At 35.9% G+C, this 13,903-nt stretch overlaps 1 protein-coding gene across 3 annotated transcripts in view; it reads right to left on the bottom strand.

Moving 5' to 3' along the window:
• Positions 1-13,903, bottom strand: part of PICK1 (protein interacting with PRKCA 1) — a 134,445-nt gene that overhangs the window by 82,765 nt on the left and 37,777 nt on the right. The window contains exon 1 of one of the 3 annotated variants that reach the window (XM_089103625.1): positions 5,430-5,448. The exons of the other annotated variants lie outside the window; for them this stretch is intronic. The gene's annotated coding sequence lies outside the window, so the exon portion shown is untranslated. Of the gene's footprint in view, positions 1-5,429; positions 5,449-13,903 lie in introns of those variants that run through there. 3 annotated transcript variants of the gene reach the window in all.

Raw genomic sequence — 13,903 nt, 5'->3', positions numbered from 1 at the left:
TGTTCAAAATTATCTAAAGGTCAAAACTATGCCTTCAGGGATGGAAACCTGAACCTCTGGGAAAGGGCTGTAAGCTATACAAGTTGTTCATTGTTTATATATAGGGGTTGTTATTAGGAAAATGGGGCATGTTTGATAACGGTTGTCAAAAGGCTTAGATAGGTATTAAGTTTCAATTAATGTTAGGGAGGTTTTAAACAAAATAAAAGCCAACCATTTTCAAGCTGGTTGTCAAAAAAGCGTATCAGCAATATCTCAGGAACGGCTCAATGCATTAAGTTTAAACTTTCAGGGCATGGTGGGGGTGGGGGGGATCAATAGGCGACCAGCCCTCTCGCTTTGTTTAGATGGCCCGGCCCCTCAACACGAATTATTTTTTTTAAGTAGCCATTTTGTTAAAAATAGTCGAAAGATCCAATAACTACACCTCCAGGGATGAGATGACGTCCACAGCCTCTGGGAGAAAGAATGTAATTCATGCCATTTGCTCACGGTTTACACAAAGAATTTTTTCTGACTGTGACTAATCGTGACTGCGTCTGCGAAACCTTGCATCTGCAATTGCAACTACTTGCAACTGTGACTGCGACACCTTGCGACGGACACTGTGACTACTTTTCACTCTGACTGTGAGTATTTGTGATTGCTACTACTCCAATTGCGACTGTGACTGATACCACTACTTCTAGTGCTTTAGCTACTAGAACTACTACGGTTAGTATTTCTACCACTACTATTACTGCTGCTAATGAACTAAATCAAAAGAGTGTAAGTGTATGTAGGTTGCCAAAAGGACTTATCAGTAATACCTGAGAAATGATTAAGGTCATTAAGCGAAAATTTTCATGGTGTGTTGAGGGGGATGTAGTACCAAATCAAAAGACTTTATATGCATTCAGGTGCTCGGAAGGTTGTATCTGGATGTATCTAGATTATTCTCAAGAACCGCTACGGGTAATTAAGTTGAAATTTTCAGGAAATACTAAGAAGGATGTTAAGCGATGAAGGATAGTGTCTTTTATTTGAGTGCTAAATTTCAGGCAATTTTGCAAAATTTCTACCAAAATTTTCACCGTCGGCGAAAAATTTTACCGAATGCCAAAACCGTTAGAGGGGCAGAGCCCTCCCCCCTTGGGATGCCCCTGGTCTGTACCCACAAAATTTTTCGTTTACTAAGTAAATAACTAGCTAGGGACAACCAAGTCCAATAGTGGCTAGACCAATTGTATTAGAAACTTGCGCACAAACAAACAAAAGTGCACATGGCTAATTTACAGGCTAACTCACTCAAAATCTATAGAGTGGTGTGTAAATTGTCGGGTAGTTCAACTTTTTCTAGAGCCTTTCTGCAAGCAGCTAACGAAACGAGCTCATCAAGTGGACTCGACTACTTTACGAGCTCCTTGTGTAAAAGCTGGCATGTAAACTCTCCTCGTGTACTTGAGCCTTAATTACAAATATGGGACAAGAATTACAATTTTAGCTGTATTCTTGCCTGTAAACTCCAGAGCAAGAGCCCTCAATTTTTGAATAGCCCACTTTAAAACACAGTCTTCTTCGATAAATTTTGTAGAAAAGCGCATAGCTAGTGCCTTGTTAAAATTGCTCCCAAACACAGCATGAGATATGTTGGACGTCTTTGAATTCCAAATCCTTCAGGGAGCACAATTTAAGAGCCAACGGCAACACCCAGGGGTTCAAATCCCCTTCAACGGTGAAAAGGGTAAGCACTGTTGAAAAATGTATGGTAAAAATATGTTGGTCGTCATAATGTAAGAGGTCTCGGTTGTGAGCACCCGTCAGCACCCCTTCCCAACGTAATATATATTAACCTGTTAAAACTCCATCAATTTGCTATTTTTCAAAGATCATTTAGGTTAACCTTCTTTTTAACTGTTCTATTTAGTTCATTTAAATTTACCAAAAAAATAACCACCAACAAGCATAACTTGTAAAGTTAGGGTAAACACATAGTACGATATATAAAATAAATAATATATCTCGTCATAATAATGGCAAAAACGTTACAAAAAAAGAAACAACAAAACATATTAAAACAAAGAAATGAAGAAATACTGGGCAGGAGAGTTGTGGGGCTCATCCCAAAATGGGTCTTAAATGATGTGATATCTGTATCATATTAAACATTGTAGGCAATCCATATAATTATTTTAGACACGATTCTTTATTTGAGTCAAAGTCGGTACCGTATTACATATATGATGCTAAAGCTAAAATTTTAGATACATGATTGGCTACAGCCCTCTAGAAACGTTGGGACCTCAAAAGTATTTAGTACAGGGTTTGTTAGAGAAGTTCAAGTTTGGGGACATTGTGGGAACATCTTTAAGAAGACTAAGGTAAGATATATTCATGATTAAATACACATACAATTTGGCCCCATACTATTCCCCCAATGATTCCTTTGCTTTTAAAGAAGGGGAAAGGCATGCCATTCACTTCCTCAGATAACAAATCACTGACTTACAGAGTCGGGAGGAAAAAAAAATAGTAGAACACAAAAATTAAAAGCATTAGATATATTAAATAAATTAAATGGATTGAAATAATTCCGATTAATTCTGTGCTAAAAGTCTATAGAAAGAAATAAACAAATAATTTTTGAGAAGCCAAAAAATATTTAATAATTTTCGGGGTAACAGAAATAGGACTCGTTTATATAACACAATACAAAACTGTATAATCGTTTTTTCTCTGCCAGACTGACATTATTCTACCTCTCAGCCTGGCAACTAATTGAAGTTCATGCTGTGGACGCAAAATACATGCTGGTTTCCCCTCAGTGCTACTGTGATTGCACAAATATCTCTATGTGGGTTTGATGGATTTATATCCCTATTAGCCTTCCGTGCACAAATTTTGCACAGCGTGAAGCTCCCAGCTATAAGTTGACAATATCCATTTAATTACCTAATGTTAATGTCTTAACTCTAAGTTTCTGGCAAAAAGGTCGTTACAAAAAGCAAAAACTTTTTTTTAATTATCTTGAGTAATCAATCGCCAAATGACAGAAAGAAATTTTTACTGATACAAGCACGAGAGAGAAAAAAGAACATATCAGTGTTATTCAAGCTAAAATATGACTTTCCTAAATTGTTCTAATTCAGGGCTGAAAGCCTTCATTTGAGGTTTTTGAACATTGTGATTCCACTTGTATAGCCTACTATTTATTTCAATCCACTGTTGTTTTGAGGGTTTTGAAGCTCTTTTTTGAAGATTTCATAAGCTTGCTTTTGTCATTGTTTTACACTTTCAAGTTTAACATGGATAGTAGCTACTAGTCCTGAATCCTGATTGAAATGGTGATTATCTTGTATTTGAAAATGTGTTAAAAAGCGTTTTCTCTTTGGTTTTTGGCTACTACGGGCTTTGGTTCGCCTCTATTAGATTGCAACTATTACTGTTACCATGATGCAGCTAGTGCTGCAACAATGATAGCAGGATATCAAGATGGAGCAGGATGTTTTTCTTAGAGATTCAACATTGGGGTGCTGGCCAAAGTGTGTTGACTTGTTTGTTTTTCTATAGAAGTGTTCAAGAGAGCTCTGGCAAAGAACATTATTTCAAGTTAAATTTACCAATTAGATATATTAGACTTGGATTCAGGTGTGAGCTAATTGTCTACCACTTTTAACAAATTGGGGGGATATTAACGTTCCAAATAGATTACAAATTTAGTTTGAATTCTTTGGGAGATTTTTCCATGAGGGGGGAATCATCCTTGAGAGAAATTCACCATGGGGGAAATTATCCCCGGGAAAAATGTTCCATGGGGATCTATCAACAGGAGCAATTCTTCATGGTGAAATTTAGTGCGGGAGAAACTTTCCATTTGGGGGGGGGGGGGCGGCGGCCAGGAAAAACTTTCTACATAGAGGGATTCCCACCATGACCTGCAAAAGTGATTTAAAATTATATAAAAACAGGTCTTTTTTCTGATGAAAGTATGCTAAGAAAATATTTTTCAGGCAGAATTTCCAGGGAATTGAGATAATTTTCAGACAAAATGAAAATATCCGGGGGGAAATATTGCATTAGCAATTGTGGAGGAGTATCAGTGGTTTGTTACATAATGGGGCAGGGGACAAGTGCCTAATGTATCAAAAAACATGTTTTACGCTAGGCCTATTTTGAATCTTTCAAGAAATATAAGTCTAATGCTATTGTTTATCTTTAAGATAACACGTTAGATAAGCGATTGAGACCGTAAATGCTTTTAGTATCGAAATAGCCGTCCATGAGTTCTGTCCTAAAATTGAAAGTGAGCAGGATGAACCGAGACGAGACCAACTATTTGAAGCACAGATTACTACTATATATTAGCTTCATAGAAGGCTGAAATTTTAGTTTTTTAATTAATTGTCCTTTAATTAATTTAACTTGATCAAGTTCAGTTAAAATCAAAACCTTTTTTTCACCTAAAATCAATTAGTATCAAATAATAAATCAAATCTGTGAAGCGGTTATGAAATCTGTCATTATTTCAAATATGGGGTTAGAACTAGGCGCTGATCAGAGGTTGGTATGCTTTTTCACTCAATTTTTTACATCAAATGTCTGTCCCAAGAAACTATAGAACTCTGACTAGCTGAAATACTATCACGGCAATTAATTTTTTCTATCACATCTCATTGTAAAAAGTCAAAATTCATTGGACTATCATTCTGTGTTTTCCCTTCTTTTCTTTTTTTTAGCTTTTTTTCTTTAGTCTATCTAAAGAAGTCCTAGGTAAATACCAAGGTAAATACCAAGGTAATACCAAGTAAATAACTAAGGTAATACTAGGTAAATAAATACCTAGGTAATACTAGGTAATTACCAAGACCACAGGTAGTTTCTAATTACATTTTGAGTAAGCTTTGGGATGATTCTATACAGTTGCTTCGGTTCTTACTTGCTGTAAGGGAAATCCTGGTAAAAGTGGAGTGAGAGAGATACAATCACTTATCACCTATTTTTTCGTATTACCGTATTCATAACTAAGGTTGTTTGGGTCATTGGCAAAGACATGAAAGGTAAATTATTAGACGAGAACTTGGCGCAATTGTACAAAGCTGAATTTTTGTAAGTTTTAAATGAAAGAAAAACTTTGTCCTCTTCAAATCTGCAACAATGATAGGTAAAGATATTAAGGATCCACCCAAAAGAAAGTATTTTGTGCTGCTTGCCTCCCCCTTCCCACTGCCAAGCCTCTGTGACTAATGATGAGAATATTCTCTATTTTGCTGGGTCTTCAAAAAACCTGTGTACATGAATCAAAGCATTAGAAGTTTCTGGCTCTAGTTTATTTCTGAGGAACCTGGTCAGAAACAGCAACGTCGGGGTCAACACATTCAACAAGCCATCTTTATTATTTGTACGTGAACTAATCTGGGCACAGAGCTTCTAACAAAGCAGTAAACGCTCACCTTTCCCACTATTGGGGGACCGACGTTTTCCCGGCTTTTTCACTACGGTGACAAGCCGTGAACTTGCCACCTAAATAAAGATCCTTGTAGGATTTCAGATTCCTTGGGCTGCTCACATCAATGCCAAATGGATTGGTATCATAAGCACTCTTTAATACAAAAAAAAATTCATTATGTCTCTCAAGCATGTTTCTACCTTTGCAAATGAACCATAACTGAAGTACTTTGGAGCTCAATATTGAGCTTGTTCACTAGAAGCAAGATATATCCAACAAATAAATAGATAAGTTTCACCTCTGGGTTCTTCAAGCCCTTCAGCAAAGCATTTGCTGCTGGAATATTATCAGCCAACAAGTCCAGAAAGCCATTTGCAAATTGGATAATAGAGTGGTCATTAGCTTACAAACATTTGTTGCACACAAAGCAATTGAATGACATATGCATCCAAACACTGCTAATTCTAGTAAGTTTTCTTTCAATAATTTTGCAAGCCCAATCTCAACACCGAACACAACACCTGTACTGTACGCAAATCCTATGATATTTCTATTAGGAATACCTTGCCCTAAAAACCTCTAATATTCAGTTTTCCACTAAAAAACCTCTAATATTCAGTTACCACTGTTGGTGATAAATCACCAACAGTGGTAACCTTGACCACATGAATCAGCTTGAATACACATAAATACCAACTTGAGTGAGGCTTGAACAGTGGATCGATTTTAACATTATCATCAAGGTTGGCAACTCGATACATTTTATGTCAAAAGGACATATTCTCATGTGTCGGGACACAATGAGATAAAAGGGAGATATTTTAAATGACATAAGACAGAAAATTTCCTTGGTGGTTATATATTTTGATAAAAAAATGATTGTCACTTTTCACTAAAGTGGTGCTTTTCTCCGTATTTTTCTGTTGAGTATCGAAGTTATGCCAGAGTCAGAGATGTAAATAAAGGATTTTGTCCAAAGTAAGGTATTTAAATGTTTAAATAAGTTTTATTCTTTCACATTAAGTCGTTGTGTAGCCTATGAATTGTTTAGTCTTTTTTTCGTTTTTATTATATTTGACGTTAACTTGCCGCTTTGAAAGGGGTTTACAAAGCGTCTTTTGGTTAATAATACAACAGGTAAAAAAAAACCTCTAGCGCTTAAAGATCCAAGATACACATTTTTAGCTAAAGGTGACTCATTTTTAGATGCTCAGGGGACATACTCATGAACCAAAAAGTTGGCAACACTGATTATCATGTATTGCACTAGAAAAATATGTATTTTTCAAAATCTAGAATGCCCCTCACTCAGTTGAAGCTACAGATTATTGTCAATTCTCTTAAACAAAATAGTCAATTTTGAAAGTAAGAAGCTGGCACCAAACTATAGAGCTAATACACATGCCCAACTTTGCAATACAGCTAATGAAATGATACTCTCTTTCCAGTTAAGGGAAGAATAAATAAACCTCAAGAAGTTGTAAATAACCACAAATTCGACAGAAACAACTATGTTTAGCAACAATTAAAAGTTAAGGGCACCTGCAGGAGAGGACTGAGAGGGACGTCAGTCCAACCTGCGATAGCGGGAATGTCCCTATGTGGAATATTTTCCCCGGAAATCCCTCCCCAAATGAAAATTTTCTCACGTGCAAGATTTCCCCATGAAGAATTTCTCCCGTTGAGGATTCCCCCATGGAGAATTTCTTTCGAAGATAATCCCCCCCCTCACAGAAAAATCTCCAAAACAATTCCAACCCCGCTAAAAATTACCCCGGACAATTCCCCAGATCATCTCCACACATAAAACGGAGTCGCCGAAGAGAAAGTAAGACAATCAAAAGGAACTTATGGCTATATGAATTCTGTCAAATTTTCCCCCGTTTAAAATTTACTCTGGAAAATTTACACCCAGAAACTTCCCTCCCGACGGAAAATTCTTCCTGTAGAAAATACCCCTCCACCTAAAGAAAAACCCCCCGAAAAATATTTGTATAGACCCCAATAACCAGTGCTACATGTAAACAATGGGCGAAGTTCATAGCTTGTAGCGCTTCCCCCAGTTTGTTGGTGTCAAGTCATGCTCAAAGACATAGTTATTAGATCTTTCAAGTATGTTGAACAAAATGGCTATCTCAAAATCTTTATCGGACGACTAGAACTTTCGATTTCTGGTCAACTGAGCCCTCTCCCGCTGTTCTAGGATCACTGGTTTGATACGATCACCCCCGGGAAAAAAAAAACACACATCCGTGATCTTTCTTCAGGCAAAAAAAAAAAAAATTAAAATTCAACATTTTGTATATAGGAGCTTGAAACTTCTACTATTGGGTTCTATGGAGATGTGAAGTGGAAACCATGGATAAAATTGCCGAGGATATAGAAGATGCAGCTAGACGGCTTAACAGTAAAATATTGTACGGGCATGCTAATAAATTGAGATGGAGTAGTCAATCTGAACTTGTCCCAGATAAAGATAGGAACGGGGCCACAACTAGTGATAAGGATGAAGTTAAAGAAAGACGGGAAGAACATTTTGAGAATGTGCTAAACCGGGGTAGAGTTACAAGAGAAGATATAGAGGAAAATGGAAAGTTTGTGACACCTTGGACGGGAAAGAAAATTTATTTTGTGAGGAAGAATTAGTGAAAGTAGTAGAGGGATTAAAAAATAATAAGGTCACAAGAGCTGATAGTTTGGTAATGGGTTTCTTAAATATGGTGGTCATGAGGTTAGAAATAAGCTACTGAATATTATGAATGTGATTTTTAAAAAAGGGGAAGTACCTAGCGATTTAAGGAAAACTCTAGTTAAACCCCTGTATAAGAAAGGTGATTATCCTGGACTCTGTAAGTAGCAAATTACTTAGTATTATAGTACTTTTTAGATAGATCGATGCTGTAGAAAGAGTTATAAGAGAAGAACAGTGCGGTTTTAGGAATGGTAGAGGATGTGTCGACCATGATTCCATTCTTAGATTAATAACTGAGCAATGTCTGAGTCATCGAACACCTTTAGTCCTTAGTTCTATAGATAATGAGCTAGCTTTCAATTCAACTGATAGAAGAGCTTTAGCGAAGGTCTTATCCTTGTATGGTATACCCACTGTATACAGTGTATACATTGTATAACTAAGATCACGGCTCAGTAATTTTTCGCTACTACATCCTTGGCACGTTCAAACAGCTTCTCCGATTTGATCTGCCATGAGCTGTCCAGTGTATATTCACTAGAACACGTATTTTGGCAGAAACTTTCTCAAAATGCCTTTCAAATCAACTCGAAACTTCGAAACCTACGTGTAATTTCTAAAAAACATCTAATAATGTCATTACACTACTAATTACCGATTTTTATATATGAATTAGAATAAATTCATTTAAAATTAAATTTTTTTAAATTTAGTATTACAAAGGTGAAGCCGAGATTCACGTTCAAGAGAAATCTGACCTGCCTACCCGTGAAAAAATCGAATGTCGCTTATGTCTATACTTTTTAAATGTTCTTCGGAGCACTTGCATCTCGGTCCGGCTTTGTATAAGAGTTGAGATAGGGAATGATCATACTGTATTATATTTATATACAATGGGTATACCAGACAAATACATTAAAGTGATTAGTGCTATGAAGGAGAATAATACTGCTGCAGTTGAGGTAGGAAATGAGATTAGTAGCTGGTTTCGTATTAAATCAGGAATTAAGCAGGGATGTGTTCAATCACCATTTATAAGCATCGTTTTGATTGTCACTCTTAGGTTAATAATTTAGAAGTGTCTGAGTCATCAAACACCTTTTGTCCACAGCTTTATAGATTATGAGCGAACGTTCGATTCAACTGGTAGAAGAGCTCTAGCGAAGGTCTTATCCTTGTATGGTATACCAGACAAATCCATTAAAGTGATTAGTGCTATGCATGGGAATAACACTGCTGCAGTTGGGGTAGGAAATAAGATTAGTAGCTGGTTTCATATTAAATCCTGGGCATAGATTATGCTGATGATTTAAGCATCCTAGATGAAATTGTGAGCAAACTGCATGAACTTTTAGAGGTTTTACAAGTTCAGGGTGCTAGAATAGGTTCAAAAATAAATGTTAGGAAGACTAAGTCGCTAAGGCTAGGAATAAGTGAAAATGAAAAAAGTTACGTTGGGTAACGAAAAGATCGATCAAGTGGACAGCTTCACTTACCCCGGGAGTATTATTAGTAAAGATGGTGGGAGCAGTGAAGATGTTAAAAAAAGTTGAAAAGGTTTGGAAAAATAGGAAGATAAGCCTGTGAACCAAGATTAAAATATTGGAAGCTAATGTGATGACAGTAGTCACATACAGTTCTGAAGGGTGGGTACTCCGAAACAGAGAGGAAGGATTGCTAGATGTTTTCAAGAGAAATTGCCTAAGGATTGTTTTGGGTACCCGGCTGACTGACCGAATTTCAAACAGTAGGCTGTACAAAAAGTGTGGCTCAATCCCGCCTTCTAGGGCTAGAATGAGAGAACGGTTTAAATGGCTAAGTAAGGCACGTTCTGTGGATGAATAATGACAGGTCGCCAAAAATTATCCTTTTCGGCCAACCGTCTAGAGCTAAACGGAAATCAGGTCGTCAGCGGTTGGAGTGGGGAGGAATTCTTAAGCAAAGATTTAAGGGAAATGGTAACTTTATGAGAAAGATTAAAGAGGGAGGCTTTCAACAGATTGGAACAGAGGAAAAGCATACATAGCTGTGTTGGCTCCAAAAATAGGCAGATTTGATCAGGCTCGTAGCTTTTGACGGGTAACAATAGACTTGATGAATCTTATATATTTAGAATGAGCATAATAAGTCGATTCGGCACTTATGTATTATATAATACACACTCGAGAACTTGTATCACGAACATGAGACAATACTTGGTTTTCACGGTGTTTATGCCAGACAATTAGCTTCGGCTCGGTGGGAAACTACATTATAGCAATATTTTAATTAAATATTTAGTTGGTAATTTGGTTAGGTTAGGTTACGTATTTAATTTAATACGCTCTGGGTGGCCCCCTCCCATAATTCTTTGTTGCAGTTTTCATAATTTTGTTACTAAAGTATTGTATTTTTTTTATCATATTTTTTTTTTTTTATTGATCTGCAAATACGCTCCTGCTTTGAATTGTGAAACGTGGGAACCTTCAAAAAATTTAGTAATGCGTTTGTTAGAGAAGTTCAAATTTTGGGATATTGCTGGAACATCTTTAAACTCATTAAGATAAGATACATTCATGATTGAATACACGCACTTCTTCGTAGAGAGTTTTGGTGAAGAATATTATTTCAAGTCGAATTTACAAATTTTAAGCATTAGAATTTGGATTTAGGTGCGAGCTAATTGTCTACCACTTTTAACAAATTGGAGGGATATTAATTTTTAAAATGACCTTTATCTGGTATTTTGGGGGATGGACTAGGATATTTTCTTTTTAGGTGCAAGAATATGGCAACTCTAAGGGAAGATTTGTTCAATAATGAAAGTGATGAACTGCTACTGCGATCCTTACTGATGATTACTGGCGATCGATTACTCAAGATAATTAAAAAAAGGCTTTTGCTTTTTATAGCAAGCTTTTTGCCAAAAACTTGGAGTTAAGACATTAATCATGGGTAATTAAGTGGTTGTTCTCAACTTACAGCAGGGAGCTTCACGCTGAGCAAAATTTGCGCACGTAAGGCTAATAGGGATATAAACACATCAAACCCACATATAGATATGTGCGCAATCACAGTAGCACTGAGGGGAAACCAGCAGGTGTTTTTGTCTGCAGCATAGATTTAAATTAATTGCCAGGCTGATGGTAGACTGAACCCAGTCTGGAGAGAGGAAAAAATGATACAGGGGAACTTGTATTAAGCAGGATATCAATGAACTAAAACGTTGTATAACTTCAGACAGGTTTTCAGTTAATGAAGGTTCTCCCTTGAAATGGTGTATAGAAATCCAACAGCTATTCATTCTCTGTTACGTAATTAAAGTCTCTGTATATGATATTTCGTGCTTTCAACCCTGCCTTGTGTGGCTCCTACTTGATACCCGTTTCTCCAACCAGGCATGTACATAGGGGGAATCCTGAGCAGAGGTGGTTTTAGGGGGGGACAGAGAGGCACTTGACTCGGGTGCAGAAATTTCAGGGCCGCATATTTCAAATAAATAATCTACCGTAAATAATGATAAATAATCAAATGTCAATAATGTAAAAAATTAATAATTTCGTAATTATGGATTTTTTTCTAATAAAGAAGAGGACGCAGTTGGCAGTAAGTATAAGTAAATTTAATCCAAAATTTTCATTTTACCATATCTGCATCAGCATTCATCGAAAACAAAAGTAAGTAGACTGAATTTAACCAACATTAATGTTTTTTTGTGATATTTTTATTCAAACATGTTCCTATTTTACAGGATGTTGAGACAATTAATAATTTTGAAGAGGTTAAAGTTAAGAAAATCATTTTTAAATAAATAGAAATTTTTTTAATAAATGAGAATTTTGTTAAAATTTGGCCTGAAAATTTTTGGGAGACAGGAGGGGGCGCTAATCAAGATTTTGTTCCAGGCTCAAGTGAGGCCGGAACCGCCACTGATCCTGAAGGCTAAGAATTTTGGCCTATATAAGAGTGGAAGGACTATGGGGCATCTTGAGAACTTGGACTATGGATCTTCTATTCTACCCAAGCGATTGGGTAGAAAACGATTGGGTAGATTTCAAATCTTCATTAGCCTTACAGAGAGATTGAAGATAAGTTCTTAAGCTTTATGAAGTAATATTTACTTCCTTTAAGAATTCAAGTAAGAAAAAAAAATGCTTAAAAATGAGAATGGGCTGCTGAATAATGTGGGGTCGTTTAATGTAATAATACTAATGATAATAATATAAATCATCCCCCTGTACGAAACATGAATACACATAGAAGAGTATAAAAAAAGAGAAGAAGAATAAAGGAAAGATTATTAGAGGTATTCAACCTTTAAGCCTCCAGCCTCTTCCAACTTATAAACCTCTGATAAAATCATTATTGTTTTTCTTTGATCCAGAGGTACTAAAACATCAAACAACAATTTTCAACCTTTAAACCTCCTGCCTCCTTCAACATCTGAGACCACTAATGAAATTATTATGGTTTTCTTTTAATCTAGAGGTACTAAAACCTCAAACGACAATTTTCAACCTTTAAACCTCTTTCCTCCTCCAACTTCTAAAACCTCTAATGAAATATTTATTATTTTTCTTTGATTAAGAGGTACTAAAACCTAAACAAACAACAATTTATTTTTTGTGCGTGTATTTTGGAACTAATGTATTAAAGAATGAACTGTGCTTTTCTGTAATAAAACAAAGTGTGGTCGTGTACATGAATTTAAGTGCATTATTCGAATCATTCTAAAAAATATTTTGCCAAAGGTACGTTTAATCTATTGATTCCTAGTTCTGGCACAAATAAACTTACCGCGGAATTTAGTAAGGTCTTTCAGCATCGGCAAGTTGTAAATTAATAATGGTACCTTCGTTGTCAAATTTTCTCAATTTAATCCAATCTTATGTTTCTTACTGCCCAGTAGGCTAGTATGGATGTCACCTTTTCGTTTTCTTTTAAAACCACTTTTTAAGGTTTATAATAAGGCTAGAAACCTCATTCAGGGAACTAGTCGTTCGAGACTTATTCCTTTACTCAACCTCGAATCATTGTATATTCTTTTGTGTGCAGTCTTACTTTTTCTCAGCTTCATGGTAACCTCCCCAATTCCTCAAGTGTCCCACCGTCTTTTACTTCCTAACAAAGTAACTATCCTCTTCGCAATACAAAAAATCGTATTCAAATTCTTCAACTCCTTCTATAAAGTATAATTTTAACCTTGTAATGTCGAATCATAGTAATATTCCATAGAATATGATGTCTAAATCAGCTCACAGGTTCTACTCTTGTGGGGGTTGTTCCAAAAATATTGTTAAACAATTTTTGGCTTCTTAGAAGTTATTTATTTATTTTTATAGAGGTTTTTTTGCTGAATTCATTGCAATTAATTCGATCCATTTAATTTATTTAATCTATCTAATCTATTTAGTTTTTGTGTTCTACAATTGTTTCTCCTCTTCTCTCTGTAGGCAAGTGATTTTTTTTTTCTCTGAAGAAGTGATTCGTATGTCTTCCTCCTTTACAGGCCAAGGAGCCATTGGGGGCTCCATTGGGGAGCATAGGAACACTATACACAGTATAGTGTATTACTGTTTGTGTATTTAATCATGAATAAATCTTATCTTAGTCTGTTTAACGGTATTTCAACAATATTTCAAAATTTAAACTTCTCTAAAAATCCTTTACTAAATTGTTTTAAGGTTCCCACGCTTCACAAGTCAAAGCACGAGCGTATTTGCAGATCAACATGCTAACTAAAGATGAGAAATAGGCAGACTTTTCACAAAGAAAAACGCGTCGGGAATACTAATTTTATAGTTTGA

Source organism: Artemia sp. Qi Xiang Cuo, chromosome 17 (genome assembly GCF_049724085.1).
Source record: "Artemia sp. Qi Xiang Cuo chromosome 17, ASM4972408v1, whole genome shotgun sequence".
NCBI lineage: Eukaryota > Metazoa > Arthropoda > Branchiopoda > Anostraca > Artemiidae > Artemia > Artemia sp. Qi Xiang Cuo.
This window is presented reverse-complemented; position numbering and strand designations above follow the sequence as displayed.